Source organism: Podarcis vaucheri (assembly GCF_965113315.1).
Source record: "Podarcis vaucheri genome assembly, chromosome: 3".
Taxonomy (NCBI): Eukaryota; Metazoa; Chordata; class Lepidosauria; order Squamata; family Lacertidae; genus Podarcis; species Podarcis vaucheri.
In genome coordinates, this window is record NC_138761.1 from 26,548,584 (window position 1) to 26,561,824 (window position 13,241).

A 13,241-nucleotide genomic window follows, 5' to 3' on the forward strand; every position below is an offset into this window, starting at 1 on the left:
CGCTGATTCCCGGACCATCCGCAGGCCGGATTTAGAAGGCGTTTGGGCCAGATCTGGCCCCCGGTCCTTAGTTTGCCTACCCATGGAGTAGTACAGTGGTACCTCGGGTTAAGAACTTAATTTGTTCTGGAGGTCCGTTCTTAACCTGAGGTACCACTTTAGCTAATGAGGCCTCCCGCTGCTGCATGATTTCTGTTCTCATCCTGAAGCAAAGTTCTTAACCCGAGGTACTATTTCTGGGTTAGTGGAGTCTGTAACCTGAAGCATCTGTAACCCAAGGTACCACTGTACTCCAATAATAATTAATAATAATAATAATTTATTATTTATACCCCGCCCATCTGGCTGGGCCTCCCCAGCCACTCTGGGCGGCTTCCATAAAAACCAAAAATACAGTAAAATATCACACGTTAAAAACTTCCCTGAACAGGGCTGCCTTAAGATGTCTCCTGAATGTCAGGTAGTTGTTTATCGCTTTGACATCTGCTGGAAGGGTGTTCCACAGGGCGGGCGCCACTACCGAGAAGGCCCTCTGCCTGGTTCCCTGTAGCTTTGCTTCTCGCAATGAGGGAACCGCCAGAAGGCCCTCGGCGCTGGACCTCAGCGTCCGGGTAGAATGATGGGGGTGGAGACGCTCCTTCAGGTATACTGGACCGAGGCCGTTTAGGGCTTTAAAGGTCAGCACCAACACTTTGAATTGTGCTCGGAAACGTACTGGGAGCCAATGTAGGTCTTTCAAGACCGGTGTTATATGGTCTCGGCGGCCGCCCCCAGTCACCAGTCTAGCTGCCGCATTCTGGATTAGTTGTAGTTTCCGAGTCACCTTCAAAGGTAGCCCCACGTAGAGCGCATTGCAGTAGTCCAAGCGGGAGATAACCAGAGCATGCACCACTCTGGCGAGACAGTCTGCAGGCAGATAGGGTCTCAGCCTGCGTACCAGATGGAGCTGGTAAACAGCTGCCCTGGACACAGATTTGACCTGTGCCTCCATGGACAGCTGTGAGTCCAAAATGACTCCCAGGCTGCGCACCTGGTCCTTCAGGGGCACAGTTACCCCATTCAGGACCAGGGAATCCTCCACACCTGCCCGCCTCCTGTCCCCCAAAAACAGTACTTCTGTCTTGTCAGGATTCAACCTCAATCTGTTAGCTGCCATCCATCTTCCAACCGCCTCCAGACACTCACGCAGGACCTTCACCGCCTTCACTGGTTCTGATTTAAAAGAGAGGTAGAGCTGGGTATCATCCAAAACACCTGGTTGTGGCTTTCAGGAGTTGTATTAAAAAAAAACACAACCTGGCTGTCACCATGTTGCCAAACGCTGCTCTAAACTTCACCCTCTGCTGAATCCACGTTGGAAACGCCAGCCCTGGTTTCCCTGGGCGGTTTCACCCAAATACGAGACTATCTGATGTCAGCTCCAGTGTACAGTTTGAGAGCCACTATGCAGCCTGACTTTTATGCGTCTGCTTCTCTGGTTGCAAAAAGAGAAGGGAGGAATCCGGCTCCTGCACTCGGCTGCCGTGGGCTGAGGTTGTGGGAGACAATGCTGAGTCACTGGTGCCATTGCTCCGTCAGGTGCTCCGACGTTTCTGATCCAATAAGCTGAGAGGGGAGCAGGTGCTGTCAACTGATGAACCAGAGAGATGCCTTGGCAGGGATCACGATGCACTGAGCAGCTGGCTGCGAGGAAAGCTGCTTGCGGAAGCCTCTCTGCGCCTCTGGCTGTGTGTGCTGAGCACCTCGGATCTCGCTTCCTTCCCGGCTATCTTTTCCAGATGAAGCATTTCATTAGGGAGCAATAAGGGGGAGCAGATATTATATGCTTGGCTACAGACAAGTACGCATCCTACTGAGGAAACTGTGGTCTCCTTCCCAAGCTGCATAGCCACAAGACATGGGAACAATCCAGTCTTTTCAAATTATTTGCAGCACCAGGCTCAGTTTTCAAAGTGGGATGGGGGCAGCCCAGCAACCAGGCAGCAGGCATTCAGGATCATTCAGGCACTGTTGTCAGGGAAGACATTTTAATCCGCCTGGATTTAAAGGCAGATCTACCAAATATGCACTTTCTGAAACTACAAGCGGCAAACCGAAACATTTAAAAACTTTAATCCGTGTTGCGCTTCTCTGAATTTTGCAGTGCAGCTCCCCAGTCAAGTGGTGTGTGCAGAAATGCACATACCAGGGTAAAGTGTGACAAAATGCATATATTAGTGCATTTATCCAGCAAATGTGTATATTAGTGCAATATCCAAAAAAATGCATTATATTGTGGGGAATTGCTTTGCAAAAGTATTGGGCAAAATGGCATCCGAAAAATGTCTATACTGCGGGGGGGGGGGGGTGCGAGGGGAAATTGCCCCAAAATGCTAGTGAATTTTCATTGCAGGGGAAATGCCAAACTGATATTGAAGATATTGGAGAAGTGAAGTCAAGACTGAAAAAACTAAGAAGCCAAGAAAAACAGAAACCGGCATATGTGGCCATCCCTAGTTGTCACACAACCTTTTTTAAAAAAATGGTTATTGCTCCATTCCATGTTCAGGATCTTAGTTAACAAGCATGAAAGGTGGGGTGGGAAGGAAGCAGACATGAGCAAACGCGTCTTGCCCCCTTCCTCTTCCTTGCTTACCATGAGGTCAAGGGTTGCTTTAGCCCAATAATAATTGCAATTGCTTCCATTACTGCTTCTAATAAGAAAGTTAGAAATTGCAGTTGTCCTAATTTTGGAATATGTGCTGCTTACCCTAATAAATATTTCTAAGGATACCTTTACCAAACACATGTCTGCCACACGGTAGACCTAAGCCCATGAATATGACAGAAACCGTTCCAGCCTTTCTCGTAAATTAGGCCCGATTTAACTTCCAATGCCACCAACTTAATAAAAGTCAGTCTAGCTGTTGGACTGTATATAAATGACGGCGCCGCTTTATTTGCAAAGGGACTTTCCAAGGGACCTCACCATCGTGGTAAAAAAATAAAGTAGTATTCCTACCCCACCACCCATTAAGTTATTAGCATGTGTACAAGAGCAATAGGTGCCAAAATGAAAATAGCCCATCCCTAATTAATCTTGCCAGTTTGCCATAAACATAATATCCCTGTCAGTGACATAGAAAGATGAGAGTTTTATGGAGCACAATCTGTCTGTTTCATGCCATGGATTTAAAAAGGGAAGTGGAAAGAGAAGCCGCCAAGAGGCAGATATATGCAAATCAGCTTCATCAACTTCATTTATCATTTTTATAGGTAGTTTGGAAGGGAAACTAATTAAAGTAATTATAAGATATTTCTTTTTGGTTTCGCACGTATTAAAAACCCTCTTGAATCAGCACCATTAATATGACACGGGAAAAGCAAAGCAGATATTTTCTCTGGTCTTCCATGTGGTGCTTGTGCGTGTTCCGCCTGCCCCCCCCCCCAGCGCTGAGCACTTCAGGTATTCTAGATACACAGGGCATCTGTACGCTTTGCATTATGAAACATGGTCTTTTGAAAACAAATTACCGTGCCTTTGGAAATGTTTGTACATTCACCAGCTGCTATGGTGTCTTTATGCACACCAACCTAGTAGATACACAAAGCTGAGACAACACATGTGTTGTTCGGCTCCATTGTCACTACAGCCTCACCCAGTGCAAATCCAACAGGGTAAGTCAGGGATGGGGAACTTGTGACCTTCCCGATGTTGTTGGACTACGATTCCCATCATCTCCAACCATTGGCCATGCTGGCTGGGGCTGATGGGAGTTGAAGTCCAGTGACATCTGGTGCCCCATCCCTTGTGTAAGCCCCTCCTGCTTGTTAGTTGCAGTCTCATTATAGCCGCTTACTAAAAAAGGGGGGGAGGTAAAGGACCCCTAGATGGTTAAGTCCATTCAAAGGTGACTATGAGGTTGTGGCGCTCATATCACTTTCAGGCCGAGTGAGGTGATGTTTGTCCACAGACAGCTTTCCAGGTCATGTGGCCAGCAGGACTAAACCGCTTCTGGCGCAATGGGACACCGTGACGGAAACCAGAGCACATGGAAATGCCGTTTACCTTCCCGCCACAGTGGTACCTATTTATCTACTTGCACTGGTATGCTTTTGAACTGCTAGGTTGGCAGGAGCTAGGACAGAGCAACACTCCCCGTCACGGGAATTCGAACTACTGACCTTCCGATCAGCAAGCCTAAGAGGCTCAGTGGTTTAGACCACAGCGGCACCTGTGCTTACTAGAAAGGGTCTGTCAAGAGCATGCAGTAGCACTGATGTTGCTGATTCTGTGGATGGCTAAAAGGCTTCTAGAATGACACACACACCAAGGCCTGCCTCTCTGATTCCCACCATGGCGCCTCTCTGTGTATATTCCTATGCTGGCACAGCCCCATATTGAATATGCTTGCAACATAACCAAAACCTATTGAATTTATTCCAGTGTATAAACAACATGTTGGGAGATGATGTTGGTGATTTCAATTTGTATGCCAGGGCAGGAAGCAAGAAGAGCTAAGAAATGCAGGAGGTTTCTCTAAATTTTAGTTCTTGGAGCAAGCTGTTGTCCATGCTTGCTTTTACAGTCATTTCTTTGCATCAGCCATGTTTGCCCTTAGGTCTCAGGTATTCACGCCAAGGATCAGTTGGTACCTGGGATACTATCTTCAAAGACGCTGGCTGCAAATACAGAGTTTAATCATCAATCCCTCTTTCCACAGAACTGTGGGAGTGGTATCTCTGGGAGGGAAATAGAGGTTTCTCAACAATCTTCAGTATAATAAACTGCAGCTCCCAGGATTCCTTGGGGGGGACCACAACTGTTAAAGTACTATCATAGTGCTTTATTTGTATGGTGTGGATGTGGCCTTTGTCTCCAGTCCTTCATCCACAGGCCCAACCCTACCATCAGACAAGAGTGGAACAATTGCCTCCAGTGGCAGGTGGCATAAGGTGACTGTTGTTCTCTGATGGAAAATAGTGTGCGGTGTGCCTCATGTACCGCCGGCATTATCCTGCTCCTCTGTGGTGCGGTGGATGACACTGTCCTGTTGCTAGTGTCAAAGCAAAATTCAACTGCCCGTCCAATTGGCTTCTGGGTGTAGAACTGGGGGGAAGGGAGCACCATCTTGTTTTGCTTCAGGCAGCAAAATACCTTGAGCCAGCCCTGTCTATGCAAGGGAGTTGATCATGTGAAAGCTTGCTTGGAATTTTATGCTGCTCAGGGAAGCAGGAAGCAGAGGAACAGAACAGTAGCTTGACAGCTTTTATTGCTACGTTGCAAAAATGCATGCAATTAATAATGGAAACACTTTCATTGGGAGCAGCAAGCATTTCTATAACTTGGGTGCAGTAAAAGAACTTCCTCTCAGATCACCTGTTAGTACAGGAAGGCTTCTAAAACGTTTGAGTCGCTTTCTGTTCTTTTATCACAGTATAGTCCTGCCGCATCAACATCTATGTGAACTGGTTTCACGAAGCATTCCCTGAAATTTGACATTCCAGTCATAAAATTGGCGAGTTGCAGTTTTTATTTAATATTTACTGGGTGCCAGAATGTGTTATGATCAAAATTCTTGAGGCCTTCTTGTTCTCAGGATCTCCTTTCAGACACGAAGGATACTCTGGGAGCTCAGACTCACCATAATGAAATGCTAAAACTCGGCATTCTCTCTAAATCTGTTGTGACAATCCAGTTTCATGCATGACAGTACATTAAATTATCAGGACTTCAGTCAAATGAACAATGCTGATTGCAGAAAGAGAGAGATCCTGTCATTATCAGGGAAAATTACATTGATTTTGTATTTACACGGTAAACGGTGCAAAGCATTTTACATTTAAGGCTATTAGAATTTATAAGGAATGATTGATGGCGTGCCTTGGATGACACAGGTCCACACTTGAGTATAAACACTGCAAGACATAATTGGATGGACTGTTATCCCCACCCCAAATGGATTAAAAGGTGTTCTCAGGGTCTTTTAAAAATGCAAATGGGTTTTGTGCTGAATTTTTATAGCAGGTAACTTACCTCAGTGATAATGTGTGTGCCATCCACCCCGCCCACCAAAAAAACTGAAGCAGATAGTAAATGGAAATATTAATACGACAGGAAACTGTTGCAGGTTTGCAGTCTAAATCAGTGAGAACATCTACACATACTGGTTGTTGCATGGTTGTTGCTTATATATCTAACATGCAAACATGCATTGGAAGAGAGACCATTTGAATGTAGCGCTGGGTACAATAATCCACATCCACTCTGGAAACCGCAGAGTGACTGGGTTAATTTCCTGGACACCTGAAGAAGCTCAGAATGGGGTCCGCTCCTAAGCAGGATGCGCCCCTAAGCCTTGTTACATAGCCTTTGGCCATGGGCAGTGATCCATGCTGCTGGCATTCCTGGGGAGCTACCCAGATCGGTTCTTAAAATGGAGTAGCAGCTCCTAATTAGTGCCCCTCATAAAGCTATTGTTTGTTTATAAGATTCCTTGCATGCCCTGCACCAAAATAATGCAATATTGAAGAGGGTTAATGCAATTTGCACTGGGCTCGTTTCCTGCAAAGACTGTGTGACAGCAAATACTGTATAGTGTTAGGTAGTCTTCTGTTGGCATCTGCCTGTCTTGGGAGACAATGGAGGAGTGTGCCAGAGGGGGTAAAGTCAATCCATTGGCAAGTTACAGTGCCTGCTGTGGCTGTAGAAACCACATGTGAAAGAGACATGTTTTATTGCAGCTGGGGCAGATGAAGCTGTCTGGCTTCACTGCTGAGATGCACGGTGGTGTTTCTTCTCTCTGCACTTCTCCCAGCAGCCATTCCTCCTCTGATCACTGCTGCGGGTACATGACCTGACCGTCGAGTGTCTCCAGGCACTCAGGGCAGAGTTGATGTTGCCAGCCTTCGTGTCATGTTTACAGACATCTTTGTGGCCCAGACTTGGTCTGCCCATAGGCCTGGTGCCTGAGGACAGCTCCCCACAGATCAAATTATTTGAGGATCCTGACGTCTTCCATTCTGTGCATGTGACAGAGCCAGCATAGATGCCGCCGAGACAGAAGTGTGAACATGCTGCCAAACAAACATACCAACTATTACTGCTAAGTGTGGGGTAGAGCAGAGCAACACGGTCGCTGATTATTTATCAGGGTGGCCAGATACAAAAGAGAACAAGGTTCCTGCAACTCTCATTGCTGTGTGGAAGAGCTTGTCTTCGGAACACCCTGCAAGCTGCCTTAGACCACGTCAGACCATTGGTCCATCTAGTTCAGTATCATCTGCATTGATTGGCTGTGGCTCTCCAGAGCTTCAGGCAGGAGTCTCTCCCACCCCAGGTGTAGATGTTGAGGAAGATTGAGCCTGGGAGCTTAGGTGTGTGAAAGAGATGCTCTCCCACTGTACATGTCGTGCAGATGGGGCCACGACGATCTTGCTTTGTTCCTGGGTACGTACTGCAAGAGCTTTCTCTTCTTCCACTTCATCCACTGCCCTAGAAGCTAATACGCCTCTGCTGTGAATTCATTTGTCAGGAAGTAAGATAAAACGAGGACTTGAAAGTTCATTTTCTCAGAAACACGGCTGGCACATTCCTCTTTAGCATTTGAGTTTGCCTTGTTTCCATAGCCTTTGTGATTCTGGAACTACACCGGTCAAGGGCTGGTTTTGTTTGTACTTCTCTTTTTTGGACTCATTGCTTCAGGGCTGTATTTCCCCCCCCAATTTTATTTCTATCTGCATCAAATTTTATCGGTGCCTCTTCCTGTGATGTACTCAATGCAGGCTCTTGACTGTGCAGTCTTGCAAATCTTATCTATGCTGGCCCTAGCTTTAGATGATGTTTAAACTCAAATTAAGATTTAAAATGTCAGAAGCAAGTGGAGCAGATGAAAATTACTGATCCCCCCCACCGCCCCCATTTTTTTTGGCAACTGAAAAATAAACAGGCTCCTGGCTGGTAATCAGTGTTGCTGACAGAGGAGGTCAGAGTTAGATCTACGTTTTCAAATGACTATTACAGCAAGTACAAATAGAAAAGAGAAAATAAGGCGTCAAAGTCAGCTGCATGCCACCTACTGTTAACTCCCCAGCCCCCAGCGTCCTTTTCAGCCTGCAGAAAAAAACCATTATTGATCACAGATTGGTTAGGATTTGGGCTCTTCTCTCCCTGCGTAAATCAATTACCGAAGCAGCTGTTTAAAGCTGAGCTTTCTCAAAAAGCTGTGGAAAATTTAATGGAAACCTCTGAGCCACTCTGCGTTTCACTTGCGCCGCAGTCCTCCCTGCATTAATTTGCACGTACCTCTCGAGCTGGGAAAAGAAAATAATGACAGCAAGGCATTGTTCTTTCAAGAAATCTCCTCCTGGCAGCATAGCCATCTGACAAAGCACAAAAAAACCCAAAAACGATTTGGGGGCAAGCCGAGTGCTGGATTTCATGCAGCCTGGTTTTGGTTGTTTTTTGTAAAAGTGCTTGCTGCTTTATACACTGCTGAAGATCTATTGCCTGCCACAAAGAATGGGGGTGGGGGAGGGACGGGGGCAGAATATCCCGCTCCAAGTTTTGCAACATCGATTCACTGCAGGAAATGGTTGTTTTCAATTACTGAGCTACTTTTAGCTCTGGCAACGGCAGCCGCCCCTTTGATCACATGTATGGTTTGATGCACAGTTGACGCCTGCATTGTGCAGAGGATTCAAATTAGGAAAGGGACTTGGGAGCCAAATGCCATCTTTAGTCCTTGGCAGCATAAATAGATGCTTGGGGGGGGGGTGTTTGGCAAAGAGGCATCTTCTATGCACCATGCAGATATATATGTATGTGAGAGTCAGTGTGTTGTGGTCAGAGTGATGGGTCTGGGAGACCACGGTTCGAATACCTACTCAACCACAAAGTTCACTAGGTGATCTTGGGCCTCTCAACCTAGCTGGCATCAGAGGGTTGCTGTGGGGATTAAATGAGGTGGGCAGAACCACACATACGGCCTTGAGCTCCTGGGATGCTCAAGGTGGGGTATAAATTTAACCCATTTATAAAATTTAAATTAATTATACAGTCGTACGTCGGGTTACAGATGCTTCAGGTTACAGACGCTTCAGGTTACAGACTCCGCTAACCCAGAAATAGTACATCGGGTTAAGAACTTTGCTTCAGGATGAGAACAGAAATCACGTGGCAGCGGCACAGCGGCAGTGGGAGTCCACATTAGCTAAAGTGGTACCTCAGGTTAAGAACAGTTTCAGGTTAAGAACGGACCTCCAGAACGAATTAAGTTCTTAACCCGAGGTACCACTGTACTGCTTTGAGTAGGGAATAAATTCTTGTTCATATACATAAAGGTAGCATCACACATGTGTGCATGTATGCATGCACACCCACCCACACCCAGAGAGTTTGGGATTGTGAGCTAAGTTTTGCATATCCTGACCCAAACTCACTTTTCTAAGTGGATTCCCCCCTCCCAAGAGCAGGATCAGGTTGGTAAAAAAGGTGATTCCTAATATACCCCCCCAAAGAAACAACAACCCCCCTATTGTTCCTAGTCAAATACAACCATTATCTATTCATAAGCAGAACACAGCACTCAGTGGATACATCAGTAGATAAAGAAGAATTCTAAACAAATACGACTTCAATAGCACCCCTGCATATCAGCCTTTAGCTCTCCAGTTTTTCTAGGTCCTATTGCTGTAACAAACCAGAACCAAAATAGTTTCAAAATGTAAAAATGTCTCCTGACTTTTAAGGTCCCAGTAAATAAATTTGGCCCCCAACCAATTAATAAAACTCAAAATGTAGGGGTGGAATAAGACCTACTCAAATGAATGAACCGAAGTTAGTTGTGTCCTTTAATTTTAATGGGTCTACTCTGAGTAGGACTAGTGTTGTATAACACTAAAAAAAAAAAGGTAAAGGAACCAGAGCACACAGAAACAGTGTTTACCTTCCCACTGGAGCGGTACCTATTTATATACTTGCACTTTTTATGGCGTGCTTTCGAACTTCTAGGTTAGCAGGAGCTGAGACCGAGCAACGAGAGCTCACCCTGTCGTGGGGATTTGAACCGCCAACCTTCTGATCGGCAAGCCCAAGAGGCTCAGTGGTTTAGACCACAGCACCACCCACGTCCTGAATACCACTATAGGTATTTAATCCAGCAATTAAATTGGAAGGAACCATGTGTTCCCATCACCTGCAACCTAATTTTTTTTTTTTACTGGCCCAGAGAGCTGCTTCCAGTCAGAGTAGACAATGCTGGGTTTGATGAAGAAATGGCCTGATCTGGAGTAAAGTAGAGTCCTATCTTCCTGCAATGCAATGCAATAAATAACTGGAAGGTGCTGAGAGACGTTTAGAGCCAACATCTATTTGTTCCTTTTGGGCTTGCAATAGAATCAAGCTGCACAGGGGACAGTGTTGCAAAACAATCCTACCAAGTGCTGCTACTATTGGGCCAAAGGAGCACAGCTTGATTTTTTCTCCCAGCTTTTATTGAACAGCCCAGAAGCCTCTAACGCAGGAAAAGTTCTATTAAGAACAACTGAAGTCTCATGCAGTTGCTCAGTTTTACTCCACAGATGCTGCAGTGCAGGGAAATTCAGAGCCCTCATTAGAATGCTGTCGGGTTCTTTTCCCCATTGCCCGCTGAGGCTCTCCATTGCAGCAGTGCTAGTGCTCCTTCCTTGAACTGAGCCAAAGTTTCTCAAGACATTTCCCCGAGAAAATTCCTTGAGATTCTTTCCCCCTAGAAGGAAAAGAAGAACCTCAGAATGTTCCTACTGTTTTCTGGGGCGGTGTCATGGACTGGCTGGATGCAGAGGAGGGGTGAGAGGCCCCAGCTGGGGACCCCCCCCCCAAAGGGAACCCTGGGGGGCGGGGGAGAAGGCTCAGAGCCAGGGGATTGGTGGGGGGATGACGATGCATGGTCAGAGGTAGAAGACTAGGGGGAGGAGGTGTTGGAAGATGAAGAGGCAGCAGGGTTTAGTGAGCAGGAAGAGGCTGTGATAGAGAGCAGTCTAGACTCAGAGGCAGGAGAGGAGGGGGCGGGCAGGAGACAGAGATGAGGCAGGCTGCTGAAGAATCCAGAGAGTCTCTATGGAAAATGAGCAAGGTCCCAACAAAAGAAGAATGGCAACTTAAGCTGATGGGATATGTGCAGCTTGCGGACTTAACATATAGAATAAGAGAACAAGAAGAACATACAGTCATACCTCGAGTTACAGACACTTCAGGTTGCGTTTTTTCGGGTTACGGACCCACTGAAACCCAGAAGTACCGGAACGGGTTACTTCTGGGTTTCAGGGGTTGCGCATGTGCAGAAGTGCTAAATTGCGCTTTCCTCATGTGCAGAAGTGCCAGATCGCAACCCACACGTGCGTAGATGTGCCTCTGCGGGTTGTGAACACTGTGGATTGCGAACGTGCCTCCCACACAGATCACGTTCACAACCCGAGCGTCCACTGTACGTTTAGAGAAGTTTGGGAAATGTTTATTGAATATATGGGGGCGGCGGATTTTGTACACTTGAAAACGTTGGCAGCATTAAGATAAACTCAACAGTGCAAATATGTTTTGATGGATGTAATAATGGAATACTGAATCATTTAGTTCATGTAAAATATGCAGGGATTTGTGCAAAATGAAGCATGGAAAGAGAGGAAGGGAAGTCACTAATATTTTACGGATGTTTAAATGAGTATTCTAAATTGTAAAACAGAAAATTTAATAAAAATTATATGTAGAAAAAGAATCCAGAGAGTCTCCCCCTCCTGCTGCGACCAGCTCCCGTCCCCCCTGAGTTCCCAGAACACACAGAGGGGACATTAGTTGCCTGCAGATACAGTCTCTGGCTGTTTGGGGAAAACTCTGGAGAGGAGGAGACAGGCAGCTGTGGGAAGGCAGGGACCTTGAGTCCTCGCAACTGGCTCATTGGGGCAAGACCTGCTGGGAATAGTTTCTGTGTTCACTAGCTGTGATCACCTGAGCTGTTGGGGTTTCTATGAATGAAGAATTAACTTCACCGGCATTGGTGTTTTTATTGCTGACCATCTCCTGATTCCAGCTCCTGACTTGCCTGCATGCAACTCCACGCAACTGGCCCGCATGCAGTTCCTTGCTGCTTGTAATGAAAGTGTTGCAACTCTAAAGCAGAATCTGCATTCCAGTTTTATGATTTCCGAAGGAAATTGGGAGACGGGCTGTACAGAATCGGCACATTCTTGTTGGTTTTGCTTTGAGCAGCAGTGATCAGAAATGCTTTCTTTCCTCTCATTTTGCATTCCCTACTTCCCTGAACACTGGGAATTCCCATGAGCAGCATTCCCAGTTAGTTTCCTTTGGAAGGGGAAAGTTGTGCTGTTTTTTGCAATATACCAGCAGAGCATAATGGAAGGAAGCAGGCACTCCTTACCCACAGCTACTAGAGCACACACATGCCCCAAGGCTTTGCCTCCATTCTCAGCTAACTCCAGCTAGAAGTTCAAAGGGTTCTCATTTGTTCAACCTTTACTCATCCCAAACTCTTCTTTCTCACCGACGTGTCCAGCAAAGCACATATTTTTGAGACCTACACCAGTGCATGTATATTGCCCAACAGTGCTTTTTTTTCCTAGAAAAAGAGGTGCAAGAACTCCTGGCTTTTTTGGGGGGGGAGGCAAACAAGCAACACTTTTTTTGGGGGGGGAAGAAGAAGAAGAAGAAGAGTTTGGATTTGATATCCCGCCTTTCACTCCCCTTCAGGAGTCTCAAAGCGGCTAACATTCTCCTTTCCCTTCCTCCCCCACAACAAACACTCTGTGAGGTGAGTGGGGCTGAGAGACTTCACAGAAGTGTGACTGGCCCAAGGTCACCCAGCAGCTGCATGTGGAGGAGCGGAGACGCGAACCCGGTTACCCAGATTACGTGACTACCGCTCTTAACCACTACACCACACTGGCTTCTCCACTCGACTGCTCCACCACCAGCATCGCTGCGGAAGCAAGTTCCGGCTGAAAAAAAGGCCTGTTGCCCATTCAGAAGACTATTCATGGATATTCAAGTTAAGAAACGTTGCTCATCTTTCGTCAACATCCACAATCACTCATTTAACTCACAGTGTTAAGCTAGCAACTCTTGTTCGTTCAAGGACATTGATATCATCTGATTTTTTTTCAGTATTTGATGACTTGTCTTTTTAGCTCACTTACGAAGCACACAAGGCAACTAACATCACTTTTAAAAGGAAAAATGAAAAGTCTACTTTTCTACACTTTTCCCTAAC

The 13,241-nt window shown here is 46.2% G+C and overlaps 1 protein-coding gene and 1 long non-coding RNA gene across 6 annotated transcripts in view; one reads left to right on the top strand and one right to left on the bottom strand.

The window, feature by feature from the left end:
• Window positions 1-13,241, bottom strand: part of LOC309529766 — a 589,156-nt gene that overhangs the window by 278,270 nt on the left and 297,645 nt on the right. The gene's annotated exons all lie outside the window — the stretch shown is intronic.
• Window positions 1-13,241, top strand: part of HHAT (hedgehog acyltransferase) — a 195,262-nt gene that overhangs the window by 177,164 nt on the left and 4,857 nt on the right. The window lies entirely within an intron of this gene.